Consider the following 17,838-nt stretch of genomic DNA (forward strand, 5'->3'; position numbering starts at 1 on the left):
GGTGAGTCAAATGTGCAAGCCAGGGGAGAACCACTGTTGGTGGGTAAGCCTTGCCCTGAAAATCAGGAGATCTGGTCCCATTCTCTCTTCATTTATTTACTCCGGCACAATTGAAGGAGACAGGAGGGAATGGGGTGGGGGGTGGGGGAGGGCAAAGGGGACCAAACACATGGTGATGGGAGATGATCTGACTGTGGGTGGTGGGCGCCCGTGCAATGTACTGGTCATACATCACAGAAATGTGCACTTGAAACCTATAGAATCGTATTAACCAATATCACCCCAATACATTTAGTAAAATAATAAAATAAATATAACACCCACTACAAGAAAAGAAATTATAAAAACACATTATTATACAAATAATTGATCTGTCCTCCTAGTCATTTATAATTTTAACTTCCCCTGGTGTTAAGTGTAGGTGATCTGAAAGATACAAAGTTAAATTAGTTACCGGTTCTGCCCAGATGATATATGCAAAGAAGATGATAGCAAAGAAGATAATATATGCTCATAAATACCTAGGACACAGATAAAATGAGAGCTGGAGATAAAATGGTCCGGGAGTTCAAGGCAGTTTGGTAAGGATGTGGGTGGGGATGGCACTTGGGGGGGGGCGGGCTGTGTGCAGCACGTGCTGGGAGCTATTGATGCTGGAGACTGCAGTGAGGAGTGGGAAGTGGAGGGAGCATCCCTGAAGGTACCAGTCTAACCACAGGCGGAGGTAAGTGGGGCCTGAAGAAGAACTGGAACCGGCCAGCTTGCCTGACAAAAAGGGGAATACTGCTGAATACGGCTTGGCATAACCAGGCAGCGCTGGCCTAAATTGTGGGGGGTCATACATGTAAGGCTAAGAATTTTATTCTGTTAAAGTGGAAAAATATTGAAAGTTTCTGAGCAGCCAATTCACTTGAGAAAAATCGTGCTTTAGGAAGATAAATGAGTTGACTTTCATCCACAGTTCCAGTCCAAAGAAAAGCACTGAGTTCATTTACTCATTGAAGGAAGGACTGCCATAGCTTTGGCAGCTACAGCAATGTCAGCAGGCAGGTGCCTGTCCCTTCTCCTTGCCACACTGTGTGCCTGAGCATGGGGGGCTGGAAACTCACACTCTCCTCCTGCCTCTTCCTGAAACAAGGCAGATTTGAGAAAAGCTGGGGAAGCCTTGAAAAACATGGAGAAGGGAGCAAAGTCCTCTCCCAGCAAATGCGACAGCATGCATCAAAGTGCTGTCCAAGCAGTCGTGCGTGGCTTCTCCAGAGGAAAGGGCTGCAGTCACGGCTCCTGCTCCAAGACCCGAGTCTTCCCACAGACAGATCTGGCTGCTTGGGTCCCACACTGAAGATAATCCAGTAATACCAATGTTGACACTATTTCAGAAACACCATTCTTTTGGAATCCCACTCTCATTTAGTAATGAAAGTGAAGAAAGTAGTATGTTTTAATGTAAAATCTGATTCATTTTCAATTTTGATAAACTAATATTCCAGGAGTTCAGGAATTTGCAGTATGTAGAAAGAGCTGAAAAATGGAGGTACCATGTTTTACCCCCACCAATTATTATAACTCCTTGTTAAAGTGGGCAATTTCCTATTTTAACAGCTCACTGTGTATGGAAAGGGAGGAAGAAAAAAATAAGGCCAAAAGGTACAATCTTCCTCCCCTTTCTCTGTCTTTAACTTAGAAAATTCCCAATTCTCTTCTCCTGTTAGGGATTATGCAATTACTGCCCAGCCATCTGACTTTTCAGTTTCAACTCAATGTTTTAAACTATTAATTAACTTCTTTTCAAGAAACTTACATGAGGTAAAAGTTAAACTATGGAGTTAAAACACCATCACTGATACTATAATCATATGGCATGCAAGTTAAGGGCTCAGGCTTTAAAAACATTCTTCAAATTGGGTAATCTTGGGCAAATTGCTTAATCTTCTGTGCCTAAATTTCCTCGTTTTAAAATGGGGATAGCAATAGCATTTACTCTTTTAAAGGTCGTGGAAAGAAATGAATGCATTATTATATTTAAAGGCCTTAGGGTACATAGCAATCACTCTGAAAGGTTAGTCGTAGTTTTTATGGTGATAATGATTGTGGTATTTCCCCAAGAACTTCCCTTATTTAACTGCTTGAAATTCTCTCCTATCGTGGCTTTCACCCAGCTGCTGTTTTGGTACCTTCTGCTCAGGCTGTGTGTGTGCTGTCCCCCATTGCCTTACACACGCCCTTCACCATGAGCATGCACTCTCGAGACCTGAGCCCTTAGTTCTCATCAGCTGTTTCCATTTCCCAGGTTCAACTTCCAAGTTCAGCTTTAGTTCTGTACTTTACCTTGTGTGTTCACACCACAGTTTGGGTGTCTTGTTGTCTGGCTACTGGCACTTAACATGTTCAAGATGAAATCAGTCATTTAAGGTCCCAGGCAGACTTAAATGTCCCATCACTGACACTGACACTGAGTCCCCGGGGCTCCAGAGAGCAGGCATTTTGACTTTAGATATATTGCTCTTCAGTCATTAAGTATCAATGTCAATCTCCCTGACTTGTCTCATATAAAGCTCATTCTCTTTCCATGATAAAGTACAGTCCATACTTTTATCATTGGGTACAATGAAATGGCATGGCCAAAAAGAAGGTCCTCCAACCCAGTACCCCATTGCCTCTTTCTACCATACAACGTTCCTGTTCGAGAAGCCACAGTGATTCCTTCTGTTGTCTAACATATCATGTCAAAACTGATCCACTGACCTTCCGTGACCTCTATGAATCAGACCAATCTATTACATTCTGTTCTTTCAAAGACCAACTGGATTCCAGCTTGAGATTTCATGGTCTCAAGCACTCACTTTAAGTTCAGTTCACTTTAGTATCTCTTTTTAAAAAATGTATGCCCCCAGCTTTATTGAGATATAATTGACATGTAACATTGTGTACAATGTGATGGTTTTATACATGCATATAGTGTGAGGTGATTACACAATAAGGTTAGTTAACAACTCCACATCCTTTGCTTTTATTGGTTGTGCCACCTTCTACCTTAGTATACGAATGTTTATTTACACAGTTCTCTCATCCTGAAACACCCTTTTCTCCCTCCTGTTTGCCCATACAAATTCACCCATTCTTCAGGTCCCAGGCCATGATGTTGTCCTTCTACAAACTCCTACAGTGGTATCACACAATGCAACGTTTGATTACAGAAAGCAAGGCACAGATCACTAAATGTTTCCTTGCTATCCCCATTTTAAAATGAGGAAATTTAGGCACAGAAGATTAAGCAATTTGCCCAAGATTACCCAATTTGAAGAATGTTTTTAAAGCCTGAGCTCTTACCTTGCATGCCATATGATTCTTTTATCCCTGAGTAATTTTCCTTCCTTTCTAAAAGTAGAGAAAAGACCTCCATTTCTTGGTCATTTCCTATTACACATATCCACCCCAGATCAGGTAGATTAGATAATTTTGCATTTAAATTTACTGATGTCACAATACTTCTATGAGTAGAGGGTAGGAAAATAGGTATATCTCAGTTAGCAGGAAGCGATGGTTCTTCCTGTCTCGAGGTTTCTGCCTCTGCTGGTTTCTCTGGCTACAAGGCTCTTTCTCTCCTGCTGGAATGCCTGGTTCATTCTGAACTTCAGCCATCCCTTTAAATGTTCCTTTTTAAGACAGGTCCTTTTCAGTAATCCTACATAAAGTTGGCTATCTAATTTATTGTTTATCATATCATCTTTTTTATTTCTGTCTCACTATCACATTCTAATGATCTTACTTGCTTATTATTTATTGTTTGAAAATCCCACCAAATATAAGCCTCCTGAAAGCATGGACTTTGTCTGGTTCAGTGGTGTGTGTGAACGAGCCTATGTGTGCATATATACTGCTGGATAATATATATATATATGTGTGTGTGTGTGTTGTGTGTGTATATATACATATATACACACATAGTACCAAGCAAAGTAACTGGTTCTCAATAATAAATGTTAAAAAGTGTATAAAAAATAAAAACAACTGACACACAAAAAGAAACTTTTTGTGATGATGGAAATGTTCTGTATATTTATGGAGGTATTAGTTACACATGTGTACAGAATTGTCAAAATTCATCTACCTGTATATTTAAGATCTACGCATTTAAATTCATTAAAATTATAACTAATAAAAATGCTCCATAATGCCTAGTGTTTAAAAACAATAAATGTTCATTTGATAAACAGACCTGCCTGGGGCATTGTAATGAGAAACCATTGATATTCTAGTGTTTCCAAATTGCTCCATCCTATTCTATTGGTTTCTACTGTCTATAAATAATTATGTCAAATATTCTGGTGTCTCAATCTTGAGCACAATTACAAAACAGTTTGGGCTTAAACATTAATTAAACTATTGGTGCTTTCAGCGAAATCGTATGTAAGCAAGCCTGAGTCAATTCCAATTCTTAATGTTTGATTTGTTGCCTTCTCCAGAGATATAAAGAGAAGGAGGAGGAATCCAGATATTTAAAGACAACATCTTTCTAGCTAATGTGGTGAGTATGTAATAAAATTCCAAGTTAGCTTACAAAATTAATATTGCTAAAACAACAAGGAAGAACTGTCACAAATCTTTCCAAATAGCCGTTAAATTTTAACATTTTGGATAATGTGCCAGAAAGCAAATGGTCACAAGCATCCTAAGTGGGACTCCAGTGCTCCCTTAAACAGGGAAGCACGGTGCAGAGAGTGCTAAGCTCGCCCACACGGTGCAGAGATGCCAGTTCCGGCTCCACTGCGGCTTCAGTGGGAGGCCTGTACCAGTCACTTCACTTTCCTGCTTGCCAGTTTCCCCAGTAAAATGGGAGAGCAGGGCTCATAATGTCTAACTTTTGATTTGTCACTGATAAAACTAGTATTCAGGAGTCATAAAGCTAGTACTACAATGAGACTGGCACAAAAGCAAAGTTATGGTCATGTTTCATGAAGATAAGTGTTAACCTGCCGCCTGATTCTTATCCAATCTTGGTTTCCAGGGTTTATTTGATAGAAAGGATTTTATCAAGTTAAAATGGCAAGACAAAAAAATGACAGTTAATAAAATGTAATCTATGCTGATAATAGATGTTCTCTTTTTTGAAAAAAAAAAAGACCATTAAAATTAAATAGAGTATTCACGCAATTCACACTAATCAATTTGAGATGGGCAAACATCTTATGATTCAACAAGAATCTTTAAAAAAAAAACCCTTCCACCCTGCATTACAGAGATTCTGATTTTATTCACAGCCAAAATAAAAACTAATATAATGTGCCAAAAGAAGGATGGTAAAATATGATGGAATAGCTTCTAAAATAATCTTCCAAGCATGCAAGTCACAAACAGGTTTAGACAGAAACATTTATGGTCCAAAGTTAAGAATTTCAAAATAACTACACCAAAACTGTATCTTTTCACTAAAATTAAGTAAATCATCACAGTCTTTCATCAATGTTTAAGAAACTTCAGATTTTAGAACCTATCAAATAAAAACATTTATCTTGTTCCTCTGTCCTTATAGATAGGATTAGACAAGGCTCTAAAACAAGATGCATGGCTTTCTTTGCTTTTCTCGTTTTCAGATCCCTGAAGAACTGTACAAGAATATTTACATGCCAGGCTAAAGAGTTAGGAAAGAAGAAATGAATAAGAACTGACAGCTCTGGAAAGAACCAGCTTCAATTCAGGCATTCTTCAGTTTGAAGTGCACAATCACTATCAAAGGTTTTCTTCACATGCTCATGCTGAAAACTTCACTGTTAAAGATCAAACACTAATTCCCCATTAGTAAAAGCAAAGTTTACCTATTACTCATTTTTGCTACAAAAAGCTTTTAGCACAAGATGCCACAGGTATGATAAATATCTTTGGCTGAAAAATAACTAAAATAACCCATATATTGTTAGCTGAGTTGATTAATACACATAATATGGACCAAATTTAATCTTTCAACCAATAAATACTGAACTACTCTGGCTTTTCAGTTTAGACTGGAACCTTTAAGGGTTTAAATATTTTCATAAAGACATATAAAAATAGTTAATCCAGCAGAAATTTACAGCTGGAAGGGACATCAAAGGTCAAATGTTTCCATAATCTAGGTATAGAGATGAGGAAACTGAGGTTCAGAGAGGCCCTCTTCTAGTTAAACACTGTGTGTGGTGGGGGTGGCGGTTTGCTGACAACCACAGCCCAGTGAGTGCTGGAGCCACGCCTTTTCAAATCTCTTCGATTCTTCTGATCCAGAGGGACAGTCCCCTGCGAGTCCCTCGTAAGGGTGTGCACACACATCTTTCTTTCACTGCCTGTTTCTAATCTTTGCATCTTCTCTCTAACTGATTAAAAACAAGACCTGAATTTTTTTAAATTAAAATAATTACTGGTTGTATTGGTCAAATTGCATTATGAACTTCATTCAAGTTTGTAAGTTTTAATTACATGAATACTTTTGTCAATTGCTTTGTTTTTCTTCCCTGTGATTCAATACAATTCAGTTTTTAGCCTTTAGGCAATTAGATGAAGAGAGTGTTCTTCACTTTCCTGAAAAATTAAAACCACTAACATCTCTCCAACTTGTTTAGTCAAAACACAGAGGATAAGCATGCTAACCTGCCAGTAACCTTGAGTCATAACCAAGAAGAATCAATGTAATTGTACCTTAGCCTTGAGTTTCTAATTATGAAAGCACAAAATTTAAGAGCAAGAAAAAACTTCTTATAATTTAAAAATTTAGATGAAGAATGTACTGAATAATCATTTTAGATTTAGCTAGCTTTTTAAGAGATTTATTCTTATGAAAAAATTAACGGCAAGTTAACTCTTTTAAAAAGTTTGCCTCTATATCATTCTCTTGTCAAATGAATAAATGTTGATAAATAAATGAATACTGATACTGATTTTTTTTCCTGAGTGCTCTGATTTCATCCCCTAGTTCCTGAGTTGGGAAAATGTTATAATGTTAAAATAGAAAGATGAAAAATGGGGAGAAATACTGGGGATATTTTCAGACTGTTCAAGTAGGCATCGCTGGTATGCATGTGGGCAGCAACCAGTGCTATTTGCTCCTGGAACCTGGCCTGCATTTTCCCTGAGCGTAAGCCAGAGTCCAGGTGATGTGGTAACAGACACACTGAACAGGGAATCGGGGGGCCCGAGTCCTAGTTCGGGGCCTGCTACTCACTTGTTCTGCCACCATGAAGACGGATCACTTCACTTCTCATTGGTTATGGTAATTTTCAGATAGATAAGGGACAAATATACGTAAATTACAACACTAAGAAACATTATATTGACCGTCTGATAAAGGAAATATCTTGAGAAATAATTAGGGTCCTTTAAAACGGTATCTTTTCAGTTAAGAATAGTATGGGAAATGGAGAAGCCAAAGAACTTATGTGTACAACCCATGGACATGAACTAAGAGGGGCAATGATGGTGGGAGGAGGGTATGGGGCAGAGGAGAATAAAAGGGAGAAAAAAATGGAACTGTAATAGCATAATCAATAAAATATATTAAAAAATTAAAAAGTGTCTTCTCAAGAATAAAGTTTGTTGTAGAGATAAATGGTGAACAGGGGGAAGCTGAGAAAAAGAATACAGTATTAGAGAGTTATATGTTCCTCTTCTAACAACACCAAAGGACAATTATTTTAGATGTTTTAACTCCTCAAGCACCAGCCCAAGAACAGTAAATAACAGTGTAATGGTCCAAACCATTATCTGGTGCTCAAAGATGGGTTGCTAAGCTGCTCATCTTATCTCAACTTACATTTAAAAAATGGACAAGTTACCAATATGATGTTTTAAAAAATAACATTTAACATTAGGTAAGTATGCCAAATAGTTTCTGAACATAAATTTTCACCAAAAAGAAAGCATCTTTACATCCTATCTGGCTGTGCTGTGAGTTGTGGAACCTGCCACATCAGAGGTTGTTCATGTGTGACATCATAGGTTAAAATAGGGACTGTTCTGTTTGTTATTCTGTTTGCAGGCAAACATCACAAATCATTTGAAATATGCAAACTCCAGGCTTGGAAATCTTAGTTCAACAGAGAGATAAGACCAAGAAGACAGCCTCATCTGTGCAAGTATATTGTAATTCCCTAGCATTTTTGAGTTAGGAGGTATTTTATGCTAGTAAATTTTTCCAAATACCGAATCTCACTGCTAAAGAGCATCAAAATATTTACAGTTTAACCTTTTTCTTTGCATCGATTTTAAAAACATGTTTATCTGTTCTTTTGATTTAGTGAAATGTACAGGATTTTGTTTTGGTGACTCAGCATCAGTATCGCACGCTGACACTGAGCTGGGGCTGGGAGATCTAGGGCAGGTCATCAGCTGTCTGGGCCGCATTATCTTGCACATTCACTTAACCCCCTCTATACCTCAGTTTCTACACAGATGAATAGGGAATCATTCCCTAAATCACGAGATGATTAAATGGGATTATATGCACAAGTGCTGTTTAGAAAGCTGTAACAATAGTTATCATCATCATTGTTCTTTGCTATAAGACAGTGGTTCTCTTGAGAATAACTGAGATGTTAGAATTTTTGTCCATATACTAAATGGTCCAAAAACCGCTGAGCTTTCATATCTGCATTCTATGGTCCTATTGTTCTTTCTGTGATTAGCTATCAGTTCATTATAATGAAGATTACTGTCTGTAGAAGTGTATTTGCTTGCCCAAGTTGCTGAGTAATTTTGTAAACAAGGCCTGAGAATCAGTCAAAAGTCTCTCCTGCGTCTATCTTTTGGGAAGGGAATGAACTTCAGGAAATGTGCCTTTTTTGTGTAAGATGACTAAATTTGAACTATTAACTCTATAGGTATGAAAAGGCAATAAATTAGTATATTATTTAGCAGTAACAGCTTGTAGCTACACAAACTAAATACCCATGTCTACATAGGTTTTGCTTGCTTTTTTGAAAAAAATGTGAAATGTAATCCTTTTTCTTTATCTAAGTAAATGGAAACCTATCAGGTTGTGCATTGAATCCCATTAAGCTGGTGGCTTTGGTTTCTGCACGACTCTCCTTTTTACATATTATACACTGATACTGCTAAAGTACCTTTGGACACAGAGTTCAAAATTTTGTATGTGAGCTGATGGAAAAACACTTAAAATCATCAAATGGTGATGCTGCCGGACAGAAATGTGGGACCAGTGCAATTGTTCTCATATGTGTACCCCCCTTGGCAAGTTGATTAACCTCTCAGCATCTCTTTCTCCAACCACAAAGTGAAATATGAGGTCTGTCTGGAAAAAGTCCAGCCTTTATTAACATAACGAGAATGGTGTGCTCATCGATGCAACCTGGCAGCCAAGGAGAATGGACTGGAATGTGCATGCATGAACAATGATGACTTCACTGTAGTAGACAGTGGAGGGTGGTAGAAAACACTGAGTGAGCATTTGTACTGTGTGGCTGTCACATTAAAAAAGACTGAGTGAGCACAGCAATGTATCTGCATCATTTTGCATTAAACTGGAACATTCATCCATGGAAGCTATTCAGATTTGTCAGAAGGCCGCAGCTATGGGCAACTGGTGATCAGCAGCTTCATCATGCAAAGCACCCACTCGTGCATCACGTGTTGTGAAGAGTATTTTGGCAAAACATCAAATCACCCAGGTGACTCAGTCCCCTACAGCCCAGATTTGGTGCCCTGCAACTTCTAGCTTTTCCCAAAACTAAATTCACTTTTGAAAGGGAAGAGATTTCAGACTGTTGATGAGATTCAGGAAAATACAATAGGGCAGCTGATGGTGACTGGGAGAACTGTGTGAGGTCCCAAGGTACCTACTTTGAAGGGGACTGAGGTGTCATTGTCCCATGTACCATGTTTCCTGTATCTCCTTAAAAGATGTTTCTATTTTTCATATTATGTGGCTAGATACCTTCTGGAGAGACCTTGTATACTTTTGCACCTTAGAACTCAGAGAAGTTCTCTCTTTTCCCTATTCTTATTTTCTACATCCTAATTAACAATTTAAATTTTCTCATTACACAATGAATATATTATCATTATTGAAAAATCATGTCAAGTAGATGAAAATTATAGAATATCACTAATCCTATACACCCAATACAACAATTGTTAACATTTTGTCTCTCCTTCTAATGATATGGATTGCATTTTTGTTAGAAAAAAATGGTATCATTCCACATACATTATGTTATAATGTTTTAAATCTATCACAGCAAGTTAATCTACATTAAATGCAACATTTTATGTTAGAGGTCAGCAAATATTTTCTGTAAAGGGTCAGATAGTATTTTAGACTCTGACAATTACATACTTGTTGTATCTCATGTTGTTAACATTTTTTCTCTTATAATCCTTTAAATTGCAAAAACATTCTTAGTTTTGGCAGTACAAAAACAGGTTTCAGGCAGAATTTGGTCAGAGTGCTTCAGTTTGATGACCTCTGGTTCATATCAGTGGATATGTTTCTCTAACATCTTTTTAAAACTGGATACAGTTTACCAGGGTATGGACGTACCACAATTTAGCCAGTCCCTTATTGTTTGACTCTTAGGTTTCCATTATCTTGATATTACAAACAGCAGTAGAATGAACATCCCTATACATACTTATACACATGACTATTTCTTCAGGTTAAATGTTTGAAAGTGTAATTTCTGGCGAGAGGACAGTCAGTAATTCACTCACTCATTCACTAGCTATTAGCCGTTGGGTCCAAGCAGCCACAGACCAAATGTAAGCAAATGGGCATGTGTGTAGTCTGTCAACCCCTGGATCACATTAACTTGACTGAAAGCATCTTATATATTTTGCACTTAAACTAAGAAGTTTTAAAATATTTCATGACAACACTATATCTGTTTTTAATACATCAGTTATATTCTTATAGTATGATAAACAGTTCAATGAAACAATGCCTTATATTAATAACAATCACCATCAGAATACCAAAATGTCACATAACTGAATATTTTATTTTCAAGAGTTTTGAAAATATCAAACTGAAATAATTTGAGAGGCACTTTCTCTCTAAAATACAAATAAGTAATAACTGACAGAATACATCACTTATCTCGTCTATTCTGGCCACTCTTGAACTATCTAAAATCACAGGTGGCAAATACAGGGCCCACGGGCCAGATCCAGCCCTCCACCCTGTTTTATCCAGCCCAGTTTCTACCCAGCACCTTGTTTCTACCCAGCGGCAGCACCAAGCTCCTTGCTTCTAGTTAAGGACTAGTTACATTTACAGCTTTAAAATTACATTTGGCCCTTTGAAGGCAACCTTGAGGCTGATCTGGCCTCCGGTGAAAATGAGTGTGACACCCCTGAAAATGCTTTTAAAGCTATTACACACACACATATACACACTTCAAAATAGTTTAAACTTTCTAAATTATAAACTTTTGAAAGAAACCTCTTCTGTAATTCTGACCTTTTAAAAATGTCAATTCATTTTTTCAACAAATATTTATTGAGTGCCTATGTACTACATGCCAAGCTGCACAAGGCACTTGGAATACATAAGTAAACAAGACAGCTGTGGTCAATGACTCATAGTAGCACTTGCTTTTGAAGTTTAACAGTGGAGAAACGTCCACAGAGTAGTATTTTACGATGCACAGGGAAGGATGAAGTAATAACTTCCATTTCTCCTCCAAAAAGAAAATGAAGATGGATCTAGTATTGCTGTGAGTACCGCACAAGGTGCTCAGGCAAATCCTTGCCGGGATGAAACCTGACCATGTAAAACCGGGAATAGCATCAGGGACATACAGAAAGACAATTGTATACAACTGTAGGGAAAGGTATCGTTTAGGTGTTTTTGAAGATTGCAATTCAGCTCCAGACAAAGCAGACTTCCCACAATGTGAGCTATGTACATCAGATGTACATCTTTTCTTCTGTGAACAGTCCACATCTCATCGTTCAGATGGGAGTCACTGGTAGTGGCTAAGAAGCTGATCTACTAGATCTGTTCCAGACAACTAGCACTAAGAGAAAGACTGGGATAGCAGCACTGTGGGTTTTAGAAAAAGTAAAACTTGTGAAAAGAGAAAGACAGATACTGTGTGATATCACACATGTGGAATCTAACAGAGTTGAGCTCGTAGAAACAGGCAGCAGAATGCTGGTTGCCAGGGGTGGAGGGTCAGAGTACAGGACTTCCAGTTATAACATGACTAAGTTCCAGTGATCTAATGCACAGCATGGTGATTAAAGTTAACAATACTGTATTATGTACTTGAAAGCTGCTAAGAGAGTTGATCTTCAATGTTCTTACCACAAAAAAGAAATAGTAATTATGTGAGGAGATGGAGCTGTTAACTAATGCTACTGTGGTTATTAATCATTTTGCAATATATACATGTATCAAATTGTAATGGGGAGGTGGTTCTGGATAGATCGCTGGGGGGCAAGGGAAACCTGATCCAGTATGAGAGAGAGGCTGCACTCCCATTCTGGATGTTAATGTGGGGGGAGAGGCACAGACACAGTGTGGGCTGATGCTCATCTTGGATGTTGGCCTGAATTGGCTGAGAATTTGAACACACCCACAGTGTGTAGGATTTGGGGGGAAACGTTTAAAGTGGAGTGTGCAGAGGCCCTCCCCTTTTTGCATTCCCCTTGCTTGCACAGTCAGGAGCCAGCTCACAGAGGTCAAATTGTGTGAGCAGGATGCATGCCCCACCAGTGGTGGGCCCACGGGACACTGGGCCCCACTCTCGCGTTGCCCTGCTCACATAGTCAGAGGCTCACGGGGTACACGAACGTTGCCAGCACCTTGCTAGCACCTTGCCAGCAGTGGGCTTGGGCAGGACATTGTGGCCCCATGCCATATTGCATGAACCCTGGGCAGCTCCCATTCTCTCACCCTGAGCATGGCACACAGATTGTGGCTGGAAAAGTTCTCCTGCCCCAGAGGTGTGAGCAGCCTTCGATGCTGGAGCTCAGTGGACTGAATCCCTAGCATTACCTGCACCTACAGTGATCTGGCAGTGCACTCCGGCACCTGGAGAGGAGAATGCTGCAGCGAGGCAATGGAGATGCTGACCTCACAAGTGCATGCACCAGAGAGAGGGACCGAGAGAGCCTGGAGCTGGAGAGATGGAGACCCATTCATGTAGCAGTCTTGGGCCACAGGGAGGCAGATAAGAATGGAGGGGGCATTGGGTTTGGGGCCTGGATTTGGATTTCAGTCTTTTTGGGAACAAGGGGACTTCTGTGCTTTGCAGAAGAGAATGGCTTGGAGCCAAGGAGCCTCCATCTCCCCCAAATGGGGCACCCTATTAATAAAAACCTTTTTCTTTCCCCGCCAATTATTTATTATGATTGTGTATGGCAGCAGGTGGCTGAATTCCATTTTGCCCTGTAACAAAATCACCATTAATTGCACATTTTATAAGTCAATTATATCTCAGTAAAGCTGAAAAAGATGCCTCAAAGTTCTGAGGCAAAGCACATTGGGAAAAACATGGCAGTGAAAGATAAAAGGGAAGTGAAAATGTAAGTGTCTAGTTGGAGTCCACAATCCAGTTGAAGGGGCAGGCAGCAGACTCACAGAATCAACGTGCAAAAGAAATGGAGACAAGTTCTTCTAACATTAAGCAAAAAGCATGCCTGGGGTGAAAACTTAAGACGAAGGCTGAAAATTTCACATGTTAACAGAATAGAATGAGAGTGGAGTATTATTACTTTGTCCTTAATTTTACTCACTCCAAAGCAGTACTCTCGAAGACAAGTGATGGAGAACCATGAGAAAAAGCCACTGTTTTTTAAGGGATTGTGATATGAAAATAAAAACAAATAAAAATGCTGGTATAGTCCAACATGAATCTTGGACTTTGAGGAAATAAGATTTCAAAAGATTTAAAAAAAATTTTCATTATATATTAATAATAGAAATTTGTGTCACAAATTCTTCAGGGATTATTTGAGAGGGCTCTTGTATTTGCTTTATTTAATTGGAGTTTTCCTTAATGTAAATGAAACACCAAATAGCTTACACTGCATTTGATACAACGTTTGTTACATTCCAGGGAAGGAGTTTGTTATGATTCCCAACAGAGGAACTGTTTCCCTCAGTTCTTGTTTTAGTACATTAGGGTACGGTTTCCTAGACAATGGTGATATCCAACTCTGGATGTCTATTTTCTTAGTTAATTTTTTGAAGAAAGGAATCCTGTTAATTGCATGATACTAGGTCAGTGGTTCTTAAAGTGTGGTTCTTCCACCCCCAGCCTCAGCTGGGGACTTGCAAGGGATGTAACTTATCAGGCCCCCTCCCAGAATTACAGAATAAGAAACCTGAGAGTGGGAACCATAACTTTTTTTTTTATGAGCTTTCCTAGGGATTCTGGTATGCTACGAACTTTGAGAAGCACTAAACTTCTCAGAAGATGGACACAGGTAATTCAGTAAGAATGGGAAATAAATTGATTAAAAACAGTACTTCTGTGAAAAATACTATACTACAGGTATTATACTGTTTCTTCAGTGAATCAAGCAAAAACCTTTAATAATCTCTAGGTTTAGCTAACAGTGCAAGGGGTATTGAGCTATGTGATGCTGAATTTGCAGTTTAACGGCCAACTCTCCACTTGCTTTTGCCTAATATTTAAGAGCGAATGGGACAGCCAATTCCTAAATGAATGGCAGTCATGACTGTGTAATTTCAATCTTATGTGCTTGCCCCTGTGGTTTAGCTTATTTTACCATTAAGTTATGTCTCTAAGTCACTTAATAGCATTAGAATGGAAAGATATGGTCAAAACTATGAGGCCAAGAACGAACCTCTTATGAGTACTTTATACCACATTGAGAATCTAATTATTGGTTCACAACACAGTTTATAAGTCTTTTCTCCCTTTATACAGACTCTCTTGCAAATCAGCACACAATAGTATTTAGTTGAAAGGGACATTTATACGTAAAGTAGCTCTTGTACCTATTTTTGGTAGTTCACAGGTAAAATAATCCTTCCTGCTTTAGCATAGGACTAGTCATACAAGCTTTAAAACAAACAAACAAAAAATGAAACAATTATTTTTCAGCAGTTAGAGCTATGCGAATACTACACATTGGAATAATGTAATTGATAAACATTTGTAAAATCAGGCATGGTTTATATGAATAATATGAAGAAGACTTATACATAATACAGCTTTCTTAAGATTAAGATTGAATCATATAACATGTGGCCTTTCGGTTGTCTGAAGCTTGTTCTCTGATAGAATCATCAGGAAGGTCTCTGGGAATCAATATTTCCTAAGTTCTTACATGCTAACTAGTTTGTTTTTGTGTCCTTTACACTGAAAAGTCAGTTCTGCTGAATGTAAGAGCCTTGTTTCTCATTCTTGTGACAGCTGTCAGAATTACCCTTGAGTTTGTTATTAAAATGGGCAATGGTTTATAATGGATAAAACTCCTCATTCAAGTTTTCAGTAAGGAAGGAGCCAAGACCGTGGCTACTCCCCAAGTAAAGAATCAGTGCTGGTTCCCAGCTGTTTCTGCATCCACAGCAGTTCAGTGATCTCTGCAGGGCTCCTCTACTGCTCAGCATCTCTCTCCCATGGGTTTCTAGGGGACAAAGTTGTCCAACTCCCCTACTTTTTTCATTCTCAGGCATTTATGTATCTAGACTACTTAAGTATTGCGTAGTGTGAAACATAACTCAACATTTTACCAGCAGAAGTCATTGTGTTTATGCCCAAAAATGAGTTGGTAAGTTGTGAGTTAACCAGAAAAAAACTTCTCTCACCACACTCTTCCTCCAATTTACACCATTCTGGGAACTTTCGAATCAGTGCATCACAGTTTGAGAACACTAGCTTTAGAGGAATGTTTAAAAGATATTTATTGCATATCCCATTACTTTAAAGTAACAAAAAAAATCTGAAAGTGATAGAATGATTTGCTCAAAGTAGTGCAGTGAGTCAAAAACCTACCCATGTCTGAGAAGCGTGGATTCCAGATTCTAAGAGTAATGTTCTTTCCATTCCACAAGAGTTGCTTTTTAAATATATATATTTTATTTATTTATTCTTAGAGAGAGGGGAAGGGAGGGAGAAGGAGAGAAACACTGATCAGTTGCCTCTCATATATGCCCCAACCAGGGACCAAACCCACATCCTAGGCTTGTGTCCTTGCTGGGAATTGAACTGGTGACTTTTTCCCCTGCTCTGCAGGATGATGCCCAACCGAGCCACACCATCAAGGCCATAAAAGTTAAGTTCATTAGGGTGATGTATCTAATACAATGAATAGTTCAAGTAGCCCCATATTTACAAGTGGTTTACCTATTCGCTCAAAATATGACAATTTCCCTTAGAAATACAATTTTAAGTAGTAAGAGCCTCAGATCATTATACAAAAGTCTACTCCGATTATAGGATCTCAGAGAGGCAGAGTTTTTTTAGGGGGAGGAGAGGGTAAAATGACAGAAGACACTGTTGGCTTTTTATCACATTTATAGGTTCCTCCAAACCCTTTTTAAGATTATATTTAAATAATACAGAAATTTCTAATACCTGTGTACCAATAACCAAGCTCTATCAATTCATATCATATAGTCAAATAGTGCAATTTGCTTTGGATTTTAAAAAATAAGAAACTGTAAAATAGTATAGTTTCTAATTACCTTGGGTTTCCACCATAAAGTGAATCTGTATTTTGATTTGAGAAGACCCAAGAGTGTCTGGTAGACTGTATGCTTTCCTTTACACAGTCACCTCCTCTATCCCTCAGACAAGGTTTTCTGTTTCCCTGGCTTGTTCCTGAACAGCTTTTCTCTTATTTTCTTCTTCTTCAAGCAAGCATGTATCACTTTTGAAGTTTCTTAAGAGACAGTTACTGCTGTAACAAGAGAAAAAATGGTCTCTGCTATGTCTTCCCTAATACCTTCTAATTAAATCCTCTAGAGAAAGACAAAGTCACAGATTGTGCCAAGTGCCTCAGTATTCCCAGACTTCCTTCTGTTAGTAATAAACATAATCTTTTTTGTTGAGTCCCTACACTTATCATGAATAATCCTACTCTTTTGCCTTTTAAACGGTTGGTAATAGAAAATGCAAAGAAATTTCCAATGCACATATATTTTAGAATATGAAATAATCTACTATACTAATTTGTATCACATTTTAGATTGATTTATGTTTAACAAAAAAGAGATATTGTTAGCATAATTGTCCTTTGTCTTTTAAAACTGCTCTTGATAATGCAAAAACTGCCCTTGATAATGCAAACACTAGTAGTTGGATGTGAGGCTGCAAGGATTTTGGAGCAATTTGTTTACTTAAGCTTTGTTTCAACTCCATTTCCATGTAAACTGAGGGTAACATTAACATCTAATAGATGTTGCTGTAAATAAACCACAACCTGAAATGCCAATCTATAAATTGACTATGAAGAAGGAAATTCAATTATTTCTGAGTAAAGGTCATTTTCTTTATGAAACAGATGTTAGAAGGAGGCTATATCCTTGCAAGAAAAAATACAAAAACTCAAATCTGAATCCCCAGTAAGGCTGAGGGCAAGAGCTTGGTAATAAAATTTTTCTATGTGTACTCCAATTTTCCTTTGACATTTTTCTGATCATAAGATTATTACTAGTTCACTATGAAAAACCTGTTAAGTATAGAAAAACAAAAAGGCATGGGGAAAGATTATATATCAACCAGAGGCAAATAAAATTTATATTTAGGAATAGTTTCCTATGTAATTATTCCCTCTGTTTTCCATAGCTAAAATTATATTATAAACAAAGTTTTATATCTTACTTTATTTATGATGTCAGTACTTGTCCATGCCATTATATAAATGCACAAGCAT

General features: G+C 38.0%; 1 protein-coding gene across 2 annotated transcripts in view; it reads right to left on the reverse strand.

Moving 5' to 3' along the window:
• MAN1A1 (mannosidase alpha class 1A member 1) overlaps positions 1-17,838 on the reverse strand; it is a 148,214-nt gene that overhangs the window by 58,973 nt on the left and 71,403 nt on the right. The window lies entirely within an intron of this gene.

The sequence above is a fragment of the Phyllostomus discolor genome, chromosome 4 (genome assembly GCF_004126475.2).
Source record: "Phyllostomus discolor isolate MPI-MPIP mPhyDis1 chromosome 4, mPhyDis1.pri.v3, whole genome shotgun sequence".
Classification (NCBI taxonomy): Eukaryota; Metazoa; Chordata; class Mammalia; order Chiroptera; family Phyllostomidae; genus Phyllostomus; species Phyllostomus discolor.